The following is a 22,004-nucleotide window of genomic DNA, read 5'->3' as shown; positions in this document are numbered from 1 at the left end:
GTCCTAAAGAACTTGGGATCAGGATATCTAAGGTACTTCCTTGCCCAATCTACCTCTGCCCGGCAATTGTGCTCCTCTGTTGGGGAATTTGTTGAGAGTACCGTATGCCCCAGAGGTGCGCTCAGCCTGTGCTAGAAACTGGGCTTTTAGTGTTGCACTGCCAGCCCCCTGGAACCAGTTCCAAGCTGAAATCAGACTGGTGTCTAGCGTCATGATGTTTAGGCAGCAATCGAAGATGTTTTTTGTTTTGGAAGGCTTTCCTTGGGGTGTTACCTGGTCGTTTATGGACGATCAACTGCATCTCTGAAGGATCTATCCCATCGAAAAGCCTTTATGCTTGTGAGATTAAATGCCTTCCCCTCTGCACTGACCAAAGTAGATTCTCACGTACCCCATATCAAAGCCCGTCTGTGTGTCTGCAACCAAGAAGTACCTGATTCAATGGACCGCATTCTCTTAGATTGCTCTCTACACAGTAGACCTCGCCAACTGATGCTGAGCAAAATGTTGGACCTCTGGCTTATAACTCCATGAAGAAGTCAAATAAGGTTTCTCCTGGCAGATCACTGCTTTAGCAGCTTTCTTTTTAGCCACAATTTTACTCGAAAGGGTTCCCAACCAACCATCCTTTTGGGGAGCAGACAGGGCAAAGCAGAATATCTAAGTGCACACAATCACAGTGTGACCTTACTACCCTCAACAGCTTCACCCTTGTCCTTTTAATTATCCCAGGGACTTGAAATGTTAATTTATACTGTGATGCCAATAAAGGTATTTGATTTGATTTGAAAACTGCATCTCTGATGAAAGGGTTATGTTGTTTTTAAGAGACGGTTTTTATTGTTTTAGAGTTTGCAGAATTGCTTTTACTCAACTTGGAGCTTGCGTTTATTCTGTTCCATCTTGTGCACCCTCTTCTATGGATTTCTGCTGTGATGCAGTTTGTGAATCTGTATACTACTACTACTAATCATAAAAATAAATTTAAAAAGAACTTCCTTTATTGCCATTACTTAATAATCCAAAAGTGTAGTAGCAGGTCACTACATCATGCTACATACAAAGCAATCAATCAATCAATCAATCAATCAATCAGTCAGTCAGTCAATCAATCAATCAATCAATCAAGAAATGGAGAAGCACTGATATAAATCAAGGCACCCACATTTCTTGAGCTGGTGTGAATGGTGAATGTTGAGTATCAAAGACTGAAGCAGTGGAAATAAAGTCCTACCAGGATCTGGATCCTCCAAGCCTCTGGAAACACACAGTTTATGTTTGGGACTTAGGCTATTGTCTTTTTCCTAAAGTTACAATACCACAAAGATGATGATGATGATGAAGATAGATGCATTATTATACAAACTATTATCACCAATCTTTATTACAGTCCAGAGACCCAACAAATCATTACAAAACAATACACAATTCACACAGCCTACTTCCAGGTTAAACAAGCATTTTGTTCAGAATATAGGGATCACTGGTTCTTGCAACCACCGATAAAAACTTCGCCGCTGCTAATGTTCTAGCATATGTCCAGTCTTCCAATAGGAACCTGACATAGTGAGCCTCTGATTTTCCTGGGAAAGGTACCAGCAAGGGTAGTATCAGTTCAGCCCTGGCTTGCTCATATTTTGCACAGTGCAACAAAATATGTTTTATGGAATCAATGTCTTGAGCACACAAGCAAATTCTGTCCTGGTAGGGAACTCCTCTCAACCTGCCATCCAACACTGCAGAAGGAAAGACGTTTAGTCTGGCTTTGGTGAAAAGCCTTCGATAGTTTGGTACTGTCAGGTTTTTAATGTAAGATGTTAACTTAAAGACATGCCCATATTGTACTCCTACTGCCAGCGGACTACAGACTGCGTGTGATCGAAATCGCAAGTCAAAAGGCTTCTCGGCCTTTGGGCTAAGATCAAGTCAAGTGTAATTATTATACATATAACATCATATGCATACCATATAATGTAGATTTCCTAAAGTAGCCCACACATGTCTGCATACAAATGCTTAGGTAGACCAATCTTGATCAACCTCAAGCTGTGTGCATGAGCCCATTTTCAACTCTCGTCTCCTCCCTCCTTACTCTTCATTCTGCTTATGAGCTTCTACTGGCATGCAGGAGACATTTCTTGGCACATTTGTGTGCACCAGCCCAGAGTCTGAGACACCAGATGTTCCTCACGCATGCCAGAGCTTCCCACTCAATGATGTCAAAGTCACTTAAGTCACATTTACAAACATCCTCATATGGAAGCTTTGAGCCACCTTTGGGGACTGTTTCATTGTAAATCAAGGCCTTTGGTGCATATCAATCTTTCATACTGTGGTGATCAATACCTTGAGAAGAGGAACTAACCTTCTGGGCAAAGCCATGGGACAGCCCTTCAGATCACCTCTCAGACTTCTCTTCTCCAGGCTAAACATCTCCGACTCCCTAAACCAGGCTTCCCCAAACTCGGTCCTCCAGATGTTTTTGGCCTACAACTCCCATGATCCCTAGCTAGCAGGACCAGTGGTCAGGGATGATGGGAACTGTAGTCTCAAAACATCTGGAGGGCCAAGTTTGAGGAAGCGTAACCGAAACCATTTCTCGTAAGGCTTGGTTTCAACTTTCTGGTCACAGAACTCCAGGTGGGGTCTGACCAAGGCAGAACAGAGTAGAACAACTGTTGATGCAGCCTAGAATTGCATGGAGAGGTGTTTTGTTTGTTTTTTGCTGATGCATCACCCTGTGATAATCCATCCGTTAATAATCTATTGGGAGAGAAGGCTGTTGTATTGAGGGGGTTCTAGATTGTGGTGGCGCTGTGGGTTAAACCACAGAGCCTAGGACTTGCCAATCAGAAGGTCAGCGGTTCGAAGCCCGCGAGGGGTTGAGCTCCCGTTGCTCAGTCCCTGCTCCTGCCAACCTAGCAGTTCAAAAGCACATCAAAGTGCAAGTAGATAAATAGGTACCGCTCTGGCAGGAAGGTAAACAGTGTTTCCGTGCACTGCTCTGGTTTGCCAGAAGAGGCTTAGTCATACTGGGCACATGACCTGGAAGCTGTACGCCGGCTTCCTCAGCCAATAAAGCAAGGTGAGTGAAGCAACCCCAGAGTCGGTCACGACTGGACCTAATGGTCAGGGGTCCCTTTACCTTTTATGCAAAGGTGAGATGTGACGAGGAGGAAGAAGGAGCCATTTGCAAACTCTACAACAGATCCGCCCTATTCCCGCTGGCCTCACCAAATGAGATGTGCTGGATACGAAGCAGAGCAAATGCAGGCAGCGCCAGCATTAGAATATTTGCAACACGGTGCCATCAGCACTCGAAATAATGTGTTTAGGCACTGGATGAATTTGTTCCAAGCAAAGGTCCATCATTCATGTCAAAGGCAGTTAGCGCATTGCACAGCCGGAATATCTATTTCCCATTAGTTTCCCAACCCCAAACTAAACACGTGTCACTGTTTTGCCATCTTTTTTGGGGGGGAAATCTACTCTGACAGCTTGGTTAACCTTCTCACTCGAGATTCTCAAAATCCCAGCTGTGAGCAGCTGCAGAGAAGGAGGCAATGCCACACAACCCCCTCTGATTAAACTGAGGGCTTGGGTTGAAACAGCAGGGCTGATAAGGACTGAGGAATGGTCCATGTCTAGCAGGAGGGGAGGGCGGGATGGGGAGGGACAGCTCCTAAATCAGAGCATCCTTCTTTCCCACCCTGCCTTGATCTACTTCTCAGCAGACCCTTGGAAAGGGGCTCCGTCCTCTTCCTCCATTGCCATACCAATAGCAGCACACAGCAGAGCAAGCCAGCAGAACAATTCCAGCCTCCAAATTTGGCAGCAGCAACGTGGTTCTATTTGGCAAACAATTTGTGGCACAATTTGCAAAGGATTAGCGTGTTCCTGCTGCTTTTGCACCATAAGGTGTGAACTTTCTCTGCCCCCCACCAGATGTGCACTGGAGAAACAAACTGTTGTCGGTTAGCATAGTTTTAAGCATGATAGATGCACATCTGTACTCAAAATGGCATAAACTTTGCTGGACGGATGAAATTATTTTCTCCCCTGTGGTGATCCTGAGAGAGATATTTGCTCTGGAGAGAACATTTCCATTGGCTCCGGTTGTGTGGAACTGGCAATCATTCCACCAAGAGCAGCCATCTGGACTCCCTGAGATTACGGCAGCCCCTTTGCATTCTGTCATACAGGAACCCAAACTTTGGCATTGGAGGGTGAGACACGCCACCACAATCTCCAAGGAGTAAGGGAATCCATGGGTTCCAGGTCTTTATCCAGGTTTGGTTTCCTTCCAGTGAAGGTCAGCAGAGACTCTGGTGTCCTTAGGATATATGGTTTTATTTACACACCTATAGAACAGTACAGCCCAGCCCACAACCCTCTGGCTTTCCTTCTCCTACCTAGCAGCTAGGTGAGCGAGGCAGGGAAGACCCATCCATTCATTCAATGAAACAGAGCAGCTCCTTTGGTTATGCTCATCATGGCACTTGACTACTGAGCCAAAGCCATTGCCTAGACAAAGGAGCTGGTTTGGCACACTTGCTCTCATACCTTCTGCCCCCACAGAAACAGGAACCCAAGAATTTGAAGGGACTCAGGGTGTCATCCAGACTGACCCCCCTAAAACACACAGCAATATTCTTTCATTATTCAGCAGCCAGTGGTGAAAAGTTTGGAAGTACTGTTCCAATGATGCAACCTTAAAGAACGCATAGAGTCCAAATATGCAGGCTGCTGTGTCAAGGTACTATCATTACTGTTAGGCACACTCCAACCTCTGAGCCTGGCCCAGCACAGGCAAAAATGCTGCCTCTATGCTTCTCCCATATCCCTGCACCACTGCCTGCAGCAGGATAAGACCAAAGGCCCATTTGATCCAAACTTCCATTTCAGATTGTGGCTAAGCAGATGGGAATGGCACAAGGATGGCACAAGCCGGTTCTGTGATGATGAGGGAGAAAACTTCTCTCTATCTACTTTCTCTACACCATGCATAACTTTGTACTCCTCTGTCATGTCCTCTCCTACACATGTCTTTCCTCCACTGTTTTGTTGTTGTTTGCAACCTATTGATTCTGGATTTCACCCCAAATCCCTTCATGTCTTGGGGAGTCCATGATTCTGAGGCCAGGAGATCAGCAGCAATTCATCCCAAAATACAGTATTTTTCACTCTATAAGACACACTTTTCCCCCTCCGAAAATTAAGGGGAAATGTAGGTGCATCTTATGGAGCGAATGCAGGCTCCATGGGTTCAGCGAAAGCAACGCGAAGCCTCTGGAGCGCAGAGGGGGGCACTCCCGCTGCGCTCCGGAGGCTTTGGGCGGCTATCCCTGAAGCCAGGAGAGCGAGAGGGGTTGGTGTGCACCAATCCCTCTTGCTCTCCTGGCTTCGCTTCGCTGGAGAGGCGCTGTGCAGCTTTCCCCCTCTGTGCGAAACGGGAGGAGAAATGGAAGGGGCTCCGTTTCTCCTGCCGCTTCGCTGAAGGGGCGCTGCACAGAGAGGGAGAGAACTGGTTTTTTTTGTTCTCCCCCTCTAAAACTAGGTGCGTCTTATGGTTGGGTGCGTCCTATAGAGCGAAAAATATGGTCATAAACTCTGGAACAGTTGGTGGGAATTTTTGGGGAGACTCCCCTATTCCACTCTTCATTTCAGGATTGAAGTTGCATTTAGGGACAGCTCCTCTCCTCTCCACTGGCTGGGGCACTTTATATCCAGTGACCAGCCTCCTGCCCTCATCAAAACCCTTTGGATGCCTCCTAGTGCCTGACTCTGGGCTCAAGGCTGGGTTTTGTCAAGCCTCTTCCTCTCCTGCCTTCTCCCTTTTCTCCTGGACACAGAGAAGCTATTTACACAGGCAGCTTTAAAAAAGAAACAGCCTTTTGAGTTCTGCAGCAGGAGCAGGATCAACCACTCTTCTCAGATTGATCACACTGTGTGGCATTCCATCTCCCCAATTTCCAGGGTTTCAGCGCTGACCCCTTGGTCAAAGGCAGCCCCAAAGGCAGAACCTTGCCGTGCCTGGTGCTTGTTCTGGCACCATTCAGCCCGGCATGTGTTCAACTCTTCCAGCCAAATGACTTCCTAAGGGTTTGTGTGTTGTGTTCCCAGGAACTTTTGCCATCAGCGTGAACTTGAACTGCCCTCTCTGGGATACTTTTTGTGCAAAATGAGCTCATTCTTCAGTTCAAGGAGAGGCAAGGCAGATCCCACTTGCCTCATGACACTTGTCTGGCAAACCTTCCCTTGTTATGAGGGTTTTTTTGGGGGGGCAGTCTTGATGATGCCCTGAGTGACTTCCAATTTTGGGCTCCTGCATCTCTGGGGGTAGAAGGTATGAGAGCAAGCTTGCCAAACCAGTCCCTTTCTCCAGACAATGGCTTTGGCTGACTAGTCAAGCACCATAGGAGTTGCTCTGTGCCATAGAATGAATGGGTAGGCCTCCTATCCCAACCTAACTGCTGGGTAAGAGAACAATTGCCAGAGAGGTATGTGAGAGCTGAGCTGGGAGGAGGGTGGGAGCTGGATACACAGAGACCTGCTTGCTCTGTGCTGGATCCAAAGCTGTGACTGATGGAGAAGCGAAATCTGCTGGGGTATTAATGCCGTGAGCCCCACTATCCTATGCTCATGTTCTATAGGTGTGTAAATAAAACCATATATCCTAAAGACACCAGAGTCTCTGCTGTCCTTCATTGAAAAGGAACCAAACCTAGATAAACCTAGAAATCAAACCCTAAGTCACGGGTAAGCAAACTAAGGCCTGGGAGCCGGATCTGGCCCAGTCCCCTTCTAAATCTGGCCCAGGAACAGCCTGGGAATTAGCGTGTTTTTACATGAGTAGAATGTGTCCTTTTATTTAAAATGCATCTCAGGGTTACTTGTGGGGCATAGGAATTCATTCTCTCTCCCCCCCCCCAAATAAAGTCCAGCCCATCACAAGGTCTGAGGGACAGTGGACCGGCCCCCTGATGAAAAAGTTTGCTGACCCCTGCCCTAAGTAAACACCTGGAATCCTGAGGTCTCTCATCACTCTGAGATTGTGGCCATGTGCCACAATATTGCGGCACATGAAACATTCTTTTTGCTGCAATAGACTCATATGGCTACCCCAGTGGGAATCCTATTGGCTCCTATTTGCAGAGGTCATCAAAAGCTTGCTCAGGAAGACTCTTTTGACTCCTAGACCTGCTGCTGCTGCAGCTCCCCTCCTCCCCATCTGCCTCTGTCAAGCCCTTGTTGGACAAATAGGATGTTTTGGGGCTTAGTTCATGCCTGCAAAAGAGAGCTCTTGTGTGTGGCATTCCTAATGACCAGAGTGACTCTCAAATGCCTGGTTTTAGCAGACAGCTGCTAGAACAAGGGCAGTGTTTCAAAGCCAAGCCTGCAAACCTGCAGCTGCCTCATACTCACTAAGCCTCTCAAAGAAGCTCCTTTTTATTTTATTTTATAAAAAGTAGTCAATTGATATTTATTTAGTGCATCAAAACAGCTTTGTTGAATTGGAGTTCCATTCAACAAGCATTTAGAGATGGGGAATTTAGCATGCATGAGTCAGTGGGGGAGGGAATTAGGAGAAGCCTCACGCAATCAAGGGTAATTACATTTCTCCTTCTTTGGACAGTGACCTCTCAGTGAGTGAGTGAGTAATGCAAAAAAGAGAGGAAGAAGTCTGAGGCTTTGAACTGCTACAATCTGTATCTCAGATAGGTGGGTTTTGCCTCTGGAGCGTCTGCATGGTACTTATAGGAAACTCAAAGGAGAGGCAGATCAGAGAACCCATCAGCTGGCAGTGACTGAATTAAGGTGGGTCACCTCTGGCTTAACTGGTTGATTTTGGTATGATTTTATATTTGTACAGTACGTTCACATCTTATGTGCAATTTAATTGCACGGTATCAACCATAAGCAGCTGAAAGCCAAATAATAATAATAATAATAATAATAATAATAATAATAATAATTTATTATTTATACTCTGCCCATCTGGCCCGGTTTCCCCAGCCACTCTGGGTGGCTCCCAGCAGAATTAAAAGCACAATAAAACATCAGACATTAAAAACTTCCCTAAACAGGGCTGCCTATCTGAAGGAGCGTCTCCACCCCCATCGTTCTACCCGGACCCTGAGGTCCAGCACCGAGGGCCTTCTGGCGGTTCCCTCATTGCGAGAAGCCAAGTTACAGGGAACCAGGCAGAGGGCCTTCTCGGTAGTGGCGCCCTCCCTGTGGAACACCCTCCCACCAGATGTCAAAGAGAACAACAACTACCAGGCTTTTAGAAGACATCTGAAGGCAGCCCTGTTTCGGGAAGCTTTTAATGTATTATAGTATTTATACATTATAGTTTGATGTATTATAGTATTTTAATATTCTTTTGGAAGCCGCCCAGAGTGGCTGGGGAAGCCCAGCCAGATGGGCGGGGTATAAATAATAAATTATTATTATTATATTATTATTATGCCTTCAGATGTCTTCTAAATGTCAGGTAGTTGTTTATCTCTTTGACATCTGATGGGAGGGTGTTCCACAGGGCGGGTGCCACCACCGAGAAGGCCCTCTGCCTGGTTCCCTGTAACTTGGCTTCTCGCAGTGAGGGAACTGCTAGAAGGCCCTCGGCGCTAGACCTCAGTGTCTGGGCAGAATGATGGGGATGGAGATGCTCTTTCAGGTATACAGGATCAAAGCTGTTTAGGGCTTTAAAGGTCAGCACCAACACTTTGAAATGTGCTCGGAAATGTACTGGGAGCTAATGCAGGTCTTTCAAGACCAGTGTTATGTGGTCCCGGTGGCCACTCCCAGTCACCAGTCTAGCTGCCACTTTCTGGATTAGTTATAGTCTCCAGGTCACCTTCAAAGGTAACCACACGTAGAGCGCATTGCAGTAGTCCAAGCGAGAGATAACTAGAGCATGCACAACTCTGGCAAGACAGTCTGCAGACAGGTGGGGTCTCAGCCTGTGCACCAGATGGAGCTGGTAGACAGCTCCCCTGGACACAGAATTAACCTGTGACTCTATGGACAGTTGTGAGTCCAAAATGACTCCCAGGCTGTGCCCCTTACCCCATTCAGGACCAGGGAGTCCCGCCCACCCGCCCACCCGCCCACCCCCTGTCCCTCCAAAGCAGTACAGTGGTACCTCGGGTTAATAACTTAATTCATTCTGGAGGTCCGTTTTTACCCTGAAACTGTTCTTAACCTGAGGTACCATTTTAGCTAATGGGGCCTCCTGCTGCCGCCCCGTGATTTCTGTTCTCATCCTGAAGCAAAGTTCTTAACCTGTGGTACTATTCCTGGGTTAGCGGAGTCTGTAACCTGAAGCGTATGTAACCCAAGGTACCACTGTAACCTGTTCCACCCTATTTTTGCGTCTTGGAGGGGGGGTACTGGACCTCTTCCATTTCCCCCCTTCCTTTTATGAGTCAGCTTCCAGGGTTCAGGGGTTCAGGTCTTTGGGTTTTTGCACATTCATTCTCCCCCTTCTCCCCTTGCATATTGGTGATGCCTGCTTGTTTGGACTAATCGCTCGCTCCAAAAAGGACCCTCCCCCCTTTCCATCCTTCACTCACAGCTCCATATTAATAGTACTAATAGCACTGAATCTCCATGTACTACCCATGAAAGGTGATTTGTCTTGTTTTAAATTTTTAGGAGGGTTCCTAATGAGCTGGTGTGTGCTGCGTCTATATGAAACTTCATTCCCTCTGCATTGTCAGCCCTGTGAAAGATTCAGGGCAGATGAAAGAAAGTCCTTTTTTAACCCAGTGCATAGTTAAACTTTGGAACTCGCTCCCACGGGAGGCAATGATTGCCACCAATCTAGATAGCTTTAAAAGAGGGTGAGACAAATTCACGGAGGAGAGGGCTGTTGATGGCTACTAGCCACAATGGCTATTCTCAACCCTCCATAGTTAGAGCCAGTTAGATACCAGTTCCTGGTAACCACATGAGGAGAGAGGGCTGTTGTGCTCAGATCCTGCTTGCTGTTTTCCCTTTGGGACATCCAGGGTTGTAAAGACTGCGGAGAGAATAATTGGGTGCACTCTTCCCACCTTGGATCAAATCTATGCTTCCAGGTGCCATAAGAAAGCGGCAGAGATAGCGCAGGACAGTGCACACCCTGGAAATGATCTCTTTCAGCTTCTGCCTTCTGGAAGAAGGTTGTTGTTGTTGTTTAGTCGTATAGACGTGTCCGACTCTTTGTGACCCCCATGGACCAGAGCACGCCAGGCACTCCTGTCTTCCACTGCCTCCCGCAGTTTGGTCAAACTCATGCTGGTAGCTTCGAGAACACTCTCCAACCATCTCGTCCTCTGTCGTCCCCTTCTCCTTGTGCCCTCCATCTTTCCCAACATCAGGGTCTTTTCCAGGGAGTCTTCTCTTCTCATGAGGTGGCCAAAGTATTGGAGCCTCTGGAAGAAAGTACAGGGTTATAAAGACTAGGACTAGCCACCTGAGAAACAGTTTCTATTCAAATGCGATTTTGGTTTTAAACGCATTGTAAGGTAGCCCATATTCCGCTTTATCACTCCCCTTAAGGAGTCTCAAAGCAATCTCCTTTCCCTTCCTCCCCCACAACAAACCCTCTGTGAGGTGAGTGGGGCTGAGAGACTTCAGAGAAGTGAGTGGCCCAAGGTCACCCAGCAGCTGCATGTGGAGGTGCGGGGAATCGAACCGGGTTCACCAGATTACAAGTCAACCTCTCTTAACCACTACACCACACTGGCTCTCTATATATGGGAGTATATTGTATTTAATTATGGGGTATCAGAGTTTTTAGGGAGCTAACCAGGCTGGTATAGCTGGGAAAGCAGGCTTGTTGGTTTTTGAATGTCTGATGTAGTTTTTTTCAGTTTCGTTGTTTTGTATGGGACAATGACATTAAATATTATCGTATCTATCTGGCCGTTGTGAGAACAGGTTCTTCTTATATTCTGCTCATGTCTTCTTCTTCTTTTATGAATACACAGCTGAAATCGTGTTTATTGAAACCTGTATACATAGAAAAATCCTTTGTGCCACTAACACACAGGCATCACCAACTTCTTCGATTTTCTCTTCTGCCTTTCTTGCTGAAGAATTTTGCTTTCACCATTACAGGCTGTTTGGGCAGTTGTCCCTTGCCCAGGACTTTGTAGTAACCCGAGCGTACGACGTCAATAACTGGAGCTAATCCTGCTGGATTTTTGGCATCGTTGAGTCTTGTCTGCTCACTAACAAGCGTCCAGAGTTTATCCAGATTCACTGCAGGGCAGAAGTACTGGTTTTTCTTCAAGTAGTAATGTCTCATACCACCTTTTCCCAAAAAAACCCAGGATATTTGTCAAAATTAATTCTGTGGTGGTGCAAACCCCCAACTTTACCACGGCCTCCAGGATGCTCCCTGTGTTTGCCAATACGGCCGTGGCCATGGCTAGCATGACCCCTCAGTTTCCTGGTCTTCCTCAGTCTGGAAGGCATCTTGCTGGATCAGAGTCAAAGGGAAAGAGAGCTTCTCACGTCTTCTTATGTGGAAGTTTCCTCTCTCTTGTCAACTTCGAACACACTTGCTTAATTCGTGTAGGATTTGAAACACAAGAGCAGTCAAATACAACATTCCTAGAGTGAACATGTTTACACATGGGGAGGAATGTTTGTCCAGCCAGCAGGTAAACTTCCTGTTTCCTTCTGGGCTCGGATAGACTTCCTCTGCATGTGACTAGAGGTGGGTGTGGCCTCTCTCTCTCTTTCACCACATGCATCGAAGAAGCAACATCTACTAAGCCAAAGATGCCCTCTTGGCTTCCAGCCAAGAAAGGACAAAGGGACTGTCTTCTTATGAGATAGATTCCAAGTGTATGTTACTTTTCTAAGCTAAGTCTGCCTTCTGGGATCTGATTGTGAACAGAATGTGAGTAAACTCTTTTTATACTTTTGTAGAAGACTGGGTCGTGTCTTATCTTTTATGAGGGAATAAGGGGAGGCTTTAGCAAGCCTGAGCAAAACACATCCGCTGCAAATTTAAATGAAGGGAATGTTGCTCTACTGAAATCCAACACAAGTTGGATAAGGATGTAATTAGACAATATATCCTCTCCTGCATCCCTGAACATTCCCACAATTCGTAGGTGAACGGAAGCTGAATTGTTGGGATTGCCCCTGCCCTTGCCTTGAAACGGAATTTAACATTTTAAAAATAGTGTTTGTTTAAGTGTGCAACTTCTCACCTGGTTTTCTGTCTTGAAAAGGGTGGAATGAACCCCTCAAAGTGGGAAGCAGTAAAATGCCCACTGAGGAATTATTGTAAGACCCAGTGATGAAGGGCCACAATATTACAGCCCCACTGCCTTACGCTGATGCCTGGGGCAGACAGAGCATACAGAGCTGGCAACTTTCAGGAAGGCTTGCATCCTGGTGAGATTCCCTTCCTCACTTAAAACCTTGTAGAAGGCACCACTTGTCACCTTTGGTGCTGACTTGCCACTCTGGGAGCTCTGCAGGTATTTTTCACCTGCATGCTTCTCACCAATGTCACTGATGGCCTCCAGGGAGCCGCTGCTGTGATCTGTAGGCTTCCCTGCTAAGCACATTCCTGAGAATTTGGGCTGGGGAGCTGAGGGAGTGACAGTAGCCCTTTGGAAGCTCACTCCATGAATTTATCTATAAGCTAAACAAGTTATAGCTTAGGGCCCCACTCTCGTGGGGGCCCCCCAAAAATCCAAAACAATGAAGTAAGTAATGGGCTACACAGAATGTAGGCACCCTATACAGTGGAACCTCAGGTTGCGAACGTGATCCGTGCAGGAGGCACATTCGCAACTTGCAGTGCCACATCTGTGCACGCACATTATGCGATTCAGCACTTCTGTGCATGTGCAAAATGTGATTTAGTGCTTCTGCGCATGTGCGAGCTCCGAAACCCAGAAGTAACCCCTTTCCAGTACTTCCGGGTTTCGGTGTGTCCGTAACCTGAAAACGCGTAACCTGAAGCGTCTGTAACCCGAGGTACCACTATATATAGAAATGGGCAAACCAGTGATATTTTAGGGAGCAGGCTATCAGGCGGGGCCCATTACTTACATCATAGGAGCCTACACAACACAAAACACTGTTGCTGTACATAGGTTTTCTTGTATTTGTTTTTGATCTTATATTTTGGAAATGTACATCCAGGTTTCCTTTAAATTTTTTTGGGGGCCCCAAGAGAGTGGGGCCCTAAGCTATAGCTTGTTTAGCTTATAGGTAAATCCGGCACTGGATTTCAAGCAGTCGACTACCTGATCTTATTCTCTTCTTTGTGATGTGTACAGTAGGTCCTGTTGAAGGAGAGCTTTGCAGCACTCCCAGAATCAGAGAGCGGCAGCAATCTTCCTGAAGTCTGCCGTTGACTCAGTTGTGATTCATGACTCCCCATGTCTTACCTTGAATCGGCCTTCCTGAGACCTGGAGCTGAATGATTGAAGGGATGGAACAATTTCCCTTCCAGCAAAGGTTATACAACATTCTAGACTTTTCAACTTAGAAAAAAAAGGTCCCTGAGACCTGGAGAGAAGTGGGACTTGACTGAGCTGAGTCTACTATCGGCAGAATATTTTGAGAATCTGAGTGAAAACGGAGCTTCTTTCCTTTTGCCCCAAGATTCAACTCAAATCATTTCTCTCTTTCTATTAGTACCACTCTTGGAAAACTCTTGATGGTTTGAAAGCAAAGCCCGAGAGCAACTCCATTGAAGAGAGTAATAGTCACATAAGAAGTTCTAGAAATAAATAGATCTGAAGGACCATTTCTCTCCTGCTTTCAGGAACCTCTTGCTTATGCAATTCCACTTCATTATTGGTTCCTTCGAGTTATTTAGGAAAAGGCCTCTGTATTTTCTTATGTGATGGAGCAGAGGAGCTGGTATCTTAGTAGGAACAGACTTTGGATTCTTCACCATTGATTACAGAAGATGTGGAACTTGGGCAGATCCAGTATTATCTGAAGTTGTGATAGAGACAGGGACTGGCACCTATGCACCTTGTTGTTGTTGTTTAGTCCTTTAGTCGTGTCCGACTCTTTGTGACCCCATGGACCAGAGCACGCCAGGCACTTCTGTCTTCCACTGCCTCCCGCAGTTTGGTCAAACTCATGCTGGTAGCTTCGAGAACACTATCCAACCATCTCGACCTCTGTCATCCCCTTCTCCTTGTGCCCTCCATCTTTCCCAACATCAGGGTCCTTTCCAGGGAGTCTTCTCTTCTCATGAGGTGGCCAAAGTATTGGAGCCTCAGCTTCAGAATCTGTCCTTCCAGTGAGCACTCAGGGCTGATTTCCTTAGGAATGGATAGGTTTGATCTTCTTGCAGTCCATGGGACTCTCAAGAGTCTCCTCCAGCACCATAATTCAAAGGCATCAATTCTTTGGCGATCAGCCTTCTTTATGGTCCAGCTCTCACTTCCATACATCACTACTGGGAAAACCATAGCTTTTACTATATGGACCTTTGTTGGCAAGGTGATGTCTCTACTTTTTAAGATGCTGTCTAGGTTTGTCATTGCTTTTCTCCCAAGAAGCAGGCGTCTTAATTTCGTGGCTGCTGTCACCATCTGCGGTGATCATGGAGCCCAAGACAATTTTATATTGAGGAAACATCCTGAACTTGCCAATCGGCATACAAGCAAGCAGCTCACAGCCTCCTCTCCTTCTCTGTGAGAGGCAGGAATGACTCAATTTCCATCTGAGGTCAGTTTGATCAAGAGGTCGGAGCAGCTTCCCTATTAGGAAAGGTATTGGGGACTTTAGTTTAGAGAAAAGTCAAGTTGAAAGATGACACGACAGAAGTTTATAAAATGCCATGCATATGTGTGGGGGGAAATGGACTGATAAAAGTACTGTCTTTTTTGCACCATAACACTCACTTTTTTCCTCCTAAAAAGTAAGGGGAAATGTCTGTGCGTGTTATGGAGGGAATGCCTACGGGTGGCATGCCTACGGATTTTCCTCCTCTAAAAACTACGTGCGTGTTATGGTCGGGTGCGTGCTATAGAGCGAAAAATACAGTATTCCTCCCTCTCTCATAACACTCCAAGTCATGGATATCCAATGAAACTGAATGCTGGAAGACTGGACATGTACTAAGGTGAAAGCTTACTGGGACATAATCTATAATGAATTTAAAAAGGTGTTTAAATATAATTTTAATAAAAAAACCGGAGGTGTTCTTGTTAGGTTTAATTGGAGATGAAATTCCAAAAAAAGATGTAAACTTGTTTATGTACGCCATAACGGCTGCACGGATACTTCTGGCTCAGAAATGGAAGCAGCAGGAACTTCCAACATTGGAAGAATGGCTGAGTAAGATGGTGGAATATGCAGAGTTAGCAAAGCTGATGGGGAAGATCCGGAATCAGCACGACAAACTGTTTCAAAAGGACTGGAGCACATTTATATTACATGTGAAACCCAGCCAGATAAGCGGGGTATAAATAAATTATTATTATTATTATTATTATTATTATTATTATTAAGCAATCCAATCTGGCTTCATTCAGACTGGAATATATTCCTGGTAAGACCCCTTTTATCCCTCCTAAAAAGGAATAAAGACACAACAGTCTTCTTCATAAGTAACAAAAAGAAGTTTGCTCATGATCAGAGCACAGTGTGGTCCCTGAAGGCAAGCTTTAGGCTTGAAGTTGCAAATAAGTAGAGGAGTGGATTTACCCCATATGGGTATACCCCAGCAGTCCAGGAGGCAAAAGAGTCAAAAAGAGGGAGATGGCTGCGTGTCTGGACCTTTTGTGGGGTCTGGAAGGGTCATACCCACCTACCTGGTCACATGCAAAAGGAAAGATGCTCCAGACCAGGTGTAACAGGAAGTTCACATAGCTGTCAACTTTCCCTTATTTGGCAGGAAGCTCCTTTATTCCAGCACTGTTTCCCACTGCTATCCCGGATTGTTGATATCCCGTAAATTTCCCAGATTTCAAAGGAAGCAGCTCCTCTCCCTCCCTGCCAGCCAGGAAGGGAGAGGAGCTGCGTTGCTCGGCTGCGTTGCTCACCAATGAGGAGTCTGAAAATGACTGGGGGGTGGAGCTTGCCTGCCTTGTGCCAATCAAATCGGTCACGTTGCCTGGGGACTCGCCTTTGCTTCAGCGCTTCCCGGCGGAGAGGTGACAGTGTGGTTTTCCTTGCTGCATCCCATTTGCCGGGTTGCTGCACTGTGGGAACCACCGCTTGAGGCTTCGTTTGGCTGCTGGCTTTCTGCCTTTGGGCCTTTGGCTTGGAGGAGCTCTACTCTCTCTCTCTCTCTCTCTCTCTCTCTCTCTCTCTCTCTCTCTCTCTGTGTGTGTGTGTGTGTGTGAGAGAGAGAGAGAGAATGTGTCACTTAAGCTGATAGTAGGAATGCTGCAGCTTCACACACCTTCCTTCACACAATGTGTAATTAACTGGGGGAATTTTTTTACTGCAGGATGTGGTGAGGTCAGTACTTTAGATTTACAAGGGAATCTGAGAGATGAATGGGAGATACGGGTTGTCAGTATTAATGGACAACTAAATAGAAACTTAACCCCAAAAGTTAGGACCAAGATTCAAATTCTGACTGGGTAACTTTGCTCACTAGTAACATTGAACCTAGACAGCATCTTAAAATCTTAAAAAGTAGAGACATCACCTTGCCAACAAAGGTCCGTATAGTTCAAGCTATGGTTTTCCCAGTAGTGATGTATGGAAGTGAGAGCTGGACCATCAAGAAGGCTGATCGCCAAAGAATTGATGCTTTTGAATTATGGTGCTGGAGAAGATTCTTGAGAGTCCCATGGGCTGCAAGAAGATCAAACCTCTCCATTCTGAAGGAAATCAGCCCTGAGTGCTCACTGGAAGGACAGATCCTGAAGCTGAGGCTCCAATACTTTGGCTACCTCATGAGAAGAGAAGACTCCCTGGAAAAGACCCTGATGTTGGGAAAGATGAAGGGCACAAGGAGAAGGGGATGACAGAGGATGAGATGGTTGGACAGTGTTCTCGAAGCTACCAGCATGAGTTTGACCAAACTGCGGGAGGCAGTGGAAGACAGGAGTGCCTGGGACAGGTGAGGCTGCTGATCCCTTATTTTGGCTGCTGATCCCTTATTTTCAAATCTGAAAGTTGACAGCTATGGCTGAACCAACATTCCCCTGCATGTTCACTCTAGGCAAACAGGAAATGTTGTACTTGACTGCTCCAGAGGATTACATCCCACAAGGCCAAATGCTCAAAGCGTCTCAAAGTGCAAAGCCCTGATGCAAATGCCTGAAATCAGGAAGCGTTTTTGCCATGCCCTTTTCAGCCACTGCTGTTGGTCCAGCTGTATTTTGAGAGAAAGACGTCTTGCTATCATATACCTCTAAACAAAGCAGAGGACACTTGATCAAAACTCCTCCCCACTTCCAACAAAAATTACAATCATCAAAAAACGATAAACATCAAAAGGAACATATTTCAAACCTGCCCTGTAAAAGAGAGAGAATCAGTGAAATGGGAGCCTGTCAGTTTCAAGGCATAAGGCTTGGATGGGAGGTCTTTGGGTTTTTTATATAAAAAGTCCAGAATCGTTAGAAGCTGTCGAGAATAGGAAATAAAGGTGTGTATGTTGCCTTTAAACTGCATTGAAGAGATATGTATAGAGGAAACACGCTTCAAAGGGAATAGGATTGTTCTAACTGCTTGTAGTGGAGGGGCTGCTGCAGATGTTTTTGAAAACATAGCTTAAACCTCGCCTTCCTAAAGCTGTGAAGGTTGAAGGGAGAATAAAGTCGCTGTTGAAGAAAGGGAATAATAAGCACCCACCGCTGGAAATACAGGTGGCAAAAAATGTCCATTTCCTTTGACATACAAAGTGCATAATGCGATCTTTCTTTAGATCACACTTAATGTAAAAATACACAGATCATAGTATGGGTCTGCATTTTTGCAGAAGGTTAAAAGTTCCGCTTTGAATGGTGCCCTTTTGAGTTAATTCCCTATAGACAATAATTTTTTTAAAGGAGCAGTTTCTTCACAGCCTGCAGAGTCAGCGGTCGCTTTTCTTTGCTGAAAATTAAATTCCAGATCTGCCAGAAGCAGGAGCTGGTCCTTGTGGCCAGTCGCTTGCAGCTCCTGAGCAGTTCCCGCTGAACCTGGTTCCCCAGCCTCCCAGATACCGTATTTTTCGCTCCATAAGACGCACCTAGTTTTTAGAGGAGGAAAACAAGAAAAAAAATATTCTGAACAAAACAGTAGATGTATGATTTTTGTGGTTCATGCTGCGGCCACAGACATGTGATTTGACTGTAAGTTTGGGGTAGCCCAATGCAAAAATCCTGAGGATCCATGTGGATCCGTGCTTTGTAACCACGTTTTTGCACCATTGCAGCCCCATGAAACAGTGGGTGCATGATGTGTGTGTGTGTGTGTGTGCAGGCTGTAGCCATGGACATGCTATGTGATCTGATGGTGAATTTGGGATGACCCAATGCAAAAATCCTGAGGATCCATGTACTTTTACCTCCCCCCTCCCAAGCAGCCTCCTTTATTTGTAGAGTCCCTTATCTCCCTCCCCAATCGCTTGCAGATTAGCGGCTTTGTTTCAACACCCACTTCCCTCTTTCAAAAAAAAAAAAAAAAAAGCATGATCTGCTTTTTGCCCTGGGCAATTTGACTCCAGGGACCAAACACTCTCTCTGTAAGATGCACAGACATTTCACCTTACTTTTTAGGAAGAAAAAAGGTGCGTCTTATGCAGCGGAAATATGGCAGTTAACTTATGGAACTCACTCCTCTGGAATGTATTGATGGCCACCAACTTGTTGTTGTTGTTTAGTTGTTTAGTCGTGTCCGACTCTTCGTGACCCCCTGGACCAGAGCACACCAGGCACTCCTGTCTTCCACCGCCTCCCGCAGTTTGGTCAAACTCATGCTGGTAGCTTCGAGAACACTGTCCAACCATCTCGTCCTCCGTTGTCCCCTTCTCCTTTTGCCCTCCATCTTTCCCAACATCAGGGTCTTTTCCAGGGAGTCTTCTCTTCTCATGAGGTGGCCAAAGTCTTGGAGCCTCAGCTTCACGATCTGTCCTTCCAGTGAGCAAGCAGGGCTGATTTCCTTAAGAATGGAGAGATTTGATCTTCTTGCAGTCCATGGGACTCTCAAGAGTCTCTTCCAGCACCATAATTCAAAAGCATCAATTCTTCGGCGATCAGCCTTCTTTATGGTCCAGCTCTCACCAGGATTAGACAAATTCATAGGTGAGAGGGCTGTCAATGGCTCCTAGCCATGATAGCTGTGCTCTACCTCCATAGTCAGAGGCAGAAATGCTTCTGAATACCAGTTCCTGGAAACCGCAAGCTCTTAGGCTTGGATCCTGCTTGCAGGTTTCCCATTGGGGCACCTGGTCAGCCACTGTAAGAACAGGATGCTAGACTGGATGAGCAATTGGCTTGATCCAGCAGACTCCTCTTATTTTCTTATGTTCTTCACACCACCCTCAGAGATGGGATGCAAGCTATCAGAGATCCCATTGTTGACAGGCTCCAGCACACCTTGCTATTAAATTCTGCCACTTTGTACTCCACAGTTACTTCAGCCTTGTGGAGAACATGTTGTCTTCAGATCAGTGGCATTGCCATGGTCACTTGCCTGGCTCCAAAGTTAAACAAACATTTAATGGTTGACACAGAACAAGTCTTCTCCACTCCAGCCTCCAAAAACCTCTCCTCTACCCAGTGCTATTTTTCTAGAAAAAGAGGTGCCAGAACTCACCACGAACACCTCCATCGTTCTCTTAGAATGGCAATGGCACCAACAGTGTCAGGAGTCCAGGTTGCCAGCTTGATAACACAGTAAATGTAGGTAATTAAAAAGGAGGACTTATTGCAAAAACAAACAGATAGCTCTGGACAGCTCTGTCAAAGCCTCCGGCATCATTACTGAAGTTGACCCCTCTGAAGACTGTTTCCGGCATCGACAGAAGATATTGAACTTATGACCCCTTCGTCCCTTGTTTTGCTTCCTGTCTAGCAACCCTCCCATTCACCCACTCTTTGGACTTAGTGGATCAGCTCAAACCTCTTCCTGGTCTGAGAGGCTGTCTCTGAATCTGTTCTCTCCTATTTGTGCTTCCTGCAAGCTTTGACTGTGTTCTAGCCTGCTCTCAGCTACTGCCTTATCAGCCGGCCCATCAAGCTCAGGAAGAGCCGAAGTCTGCAGCTGCAGGCTCTCTCCTGCCTGACTAACATCTAAACCTCTCTGTTCTGCTTTCTGCAGTTTGCAGTTGGCTGCAAACCTTCACTTGGAGCTGGCTCATTCCTGACAAACAGAGAGGTGCTAGAAGTAAAAAGTCCTGTCTCTACCTGAGATACATGGACAACATCTTCATAATCTGGACTCATGATCAGGAGGCACCTGTACAGCTTCACCATAACTTCCAGGTGAACAAACTTGCACCCCATCATCAGCCTGAGCCTAGACCAGTCCACAGAAGAGGTTCCCTTTCTGGACGGACCTGGCAGCTACATATGGGCACCGCCTTACACAGGAGATCCACTGACTCCTGCTCAGATTTATATACTTCCAGCTTCCACCCAGAACAAGATCCACAACCAAGCTTAAAGATACTACCACTTTTCTTGAGACCCATCAGGCAGAGACTCTGCGTTTTAAGAATTTACATCAAGCATTCCTCAAACTGCAATACCCATCCAACAAAATGAAAAGGTGGAGGGGGAAACAGCTCAACAAGGCCAGACTGGTACCTAGGAATGATCTATCATAAAGGCAGAGCTGGAAGAGAAAGTGCTGTTGATAGTTCCCAGCTGAAACCACTCAAATGTGTCAGTAATGATCAACAGCCCAATCTTGGACAATGACAGACCTTCCTCCCGCTGACCTTGGTTGGCAGTTCTGTGCTTTCTTAAAGACAGCAACAGAAAATTGTGGACCAGACCCTATAAGAAAAAGGCAGGGGTCAAATCTGTCCCCATATTCTACTAGGGCAACACCATTATAGGTCCCAATAACATCCCCTACAACATCAAGGGATAAAGGGATTTCTTTTATTTTTTTAAAAAAATGCTGCTCTTCAGCCAAAAAAAGAGCTCCCAGCTCAGCTTTCAAATCACTCAAAAGAAAAGGAAAAGTTAAAAAAGACAAAACAGCCCTCTAGCCTACAATCTAGAAAGGAAAATGGGGAAGAAGAGAGGAGAAATTCATTCACCTGCTTCTTCCAGTGGCATCACCTATCACCATCTGCGAACAAAGCCCTTCTGCATTCTGCAAAGGGCAAAAAAGCTAGTCCTCAGGGAGAAGAAAAAACGAACACAAATCTGACATCTGAAATGACAATATATCTAGAAACCAGTGGAGGTTTCAAACCTTTCAACCTCCCAGGGCATCCTAGAAGTGACTACAGTGGTACCTCAGGTTACATACGCTTCAGGTTACATACGCTTCAGGATACAGACTCCACTAACCCAGAAATAGTGCTTCAGGTTAAGAACTTTGCTTCAGGATAAGAACAGAAATTGTGCTCTGGCGGTGCGGCGGCAGCGGGAGGCCCCATTAGCTGAAGTGGTGCTTCAGGTTAAGAACAGTTTCAGGTTAAGTACGGACCTCCGGAATGAATTAAGTACTTAACCTGAGGTACCACTGTATTGGCTGACCATCCTGAAACCAAGGGAGACCGCAGTGGGAAATGACTGGATTGCGCATTGTTTGTTTTTATTGGCTTCCTAGGGCCAGGATATCTGTTTCGTCTAATACTGCTTTCTGTGGATGTTCACTGTTAATAATGCAAATAACATCATCTGTAATTGCTTCTGACTTCAACCCTACTCCCCACCCCACCCTAAACTATGGCATGCCCTCTTAGTGTCCTGATTTTCCAGGGACAATCCATTTAAATAATAAAAAAAAAACTTGTACTGTATTGTTTTTTCCATGTATACATCCTCTAACAATATTTCTCTAACCATTTCCCATATTTCCCCCCTCCTCCCTTGGACTTCCTTCATATTCCCATTTTG

The 22,004-nt window shown here is 45.9% G+C and overlaps 1 pseudogene across 1 annotated transcript; it reads right to left on the bottom strand.

The window, feature by feature from the left end:
- Positions 1 to 10,965: 10,965 nt before the first annotated feature.
- Positions 10,966 to 11,496, bottom strand: LOC308591507 (large ribosomal subunit protein uL15 pseudogene; annotated as a pseudogene). Its single transcript has one exon. The product of its transcript is annotated as a large ribosomal subunit protein uL15 pseudogene (transcript).
- Positions 11,497 to 22,004: the final 10,508 nt, after the last annotated feature.

The sequence above is a fragment of the Podarcis bocagei genome (assembly GCF_964188305.1).
Source record: "Podarcis bocagei genome assembly, chromosome: 7".
NCBI classification, from domain to species: domain Eukaryota; kingdom Metazoa; phylum Chordata; class Lepidosauria; order Squamata; family Lacertidae; genus Podarcis; species Podarcis bocagei.
The sequence above is the reverse complement of the archived record's forward strand: the minus strand, read 5'-3'. Positions and strand labels throughout refer to the sequence as shown.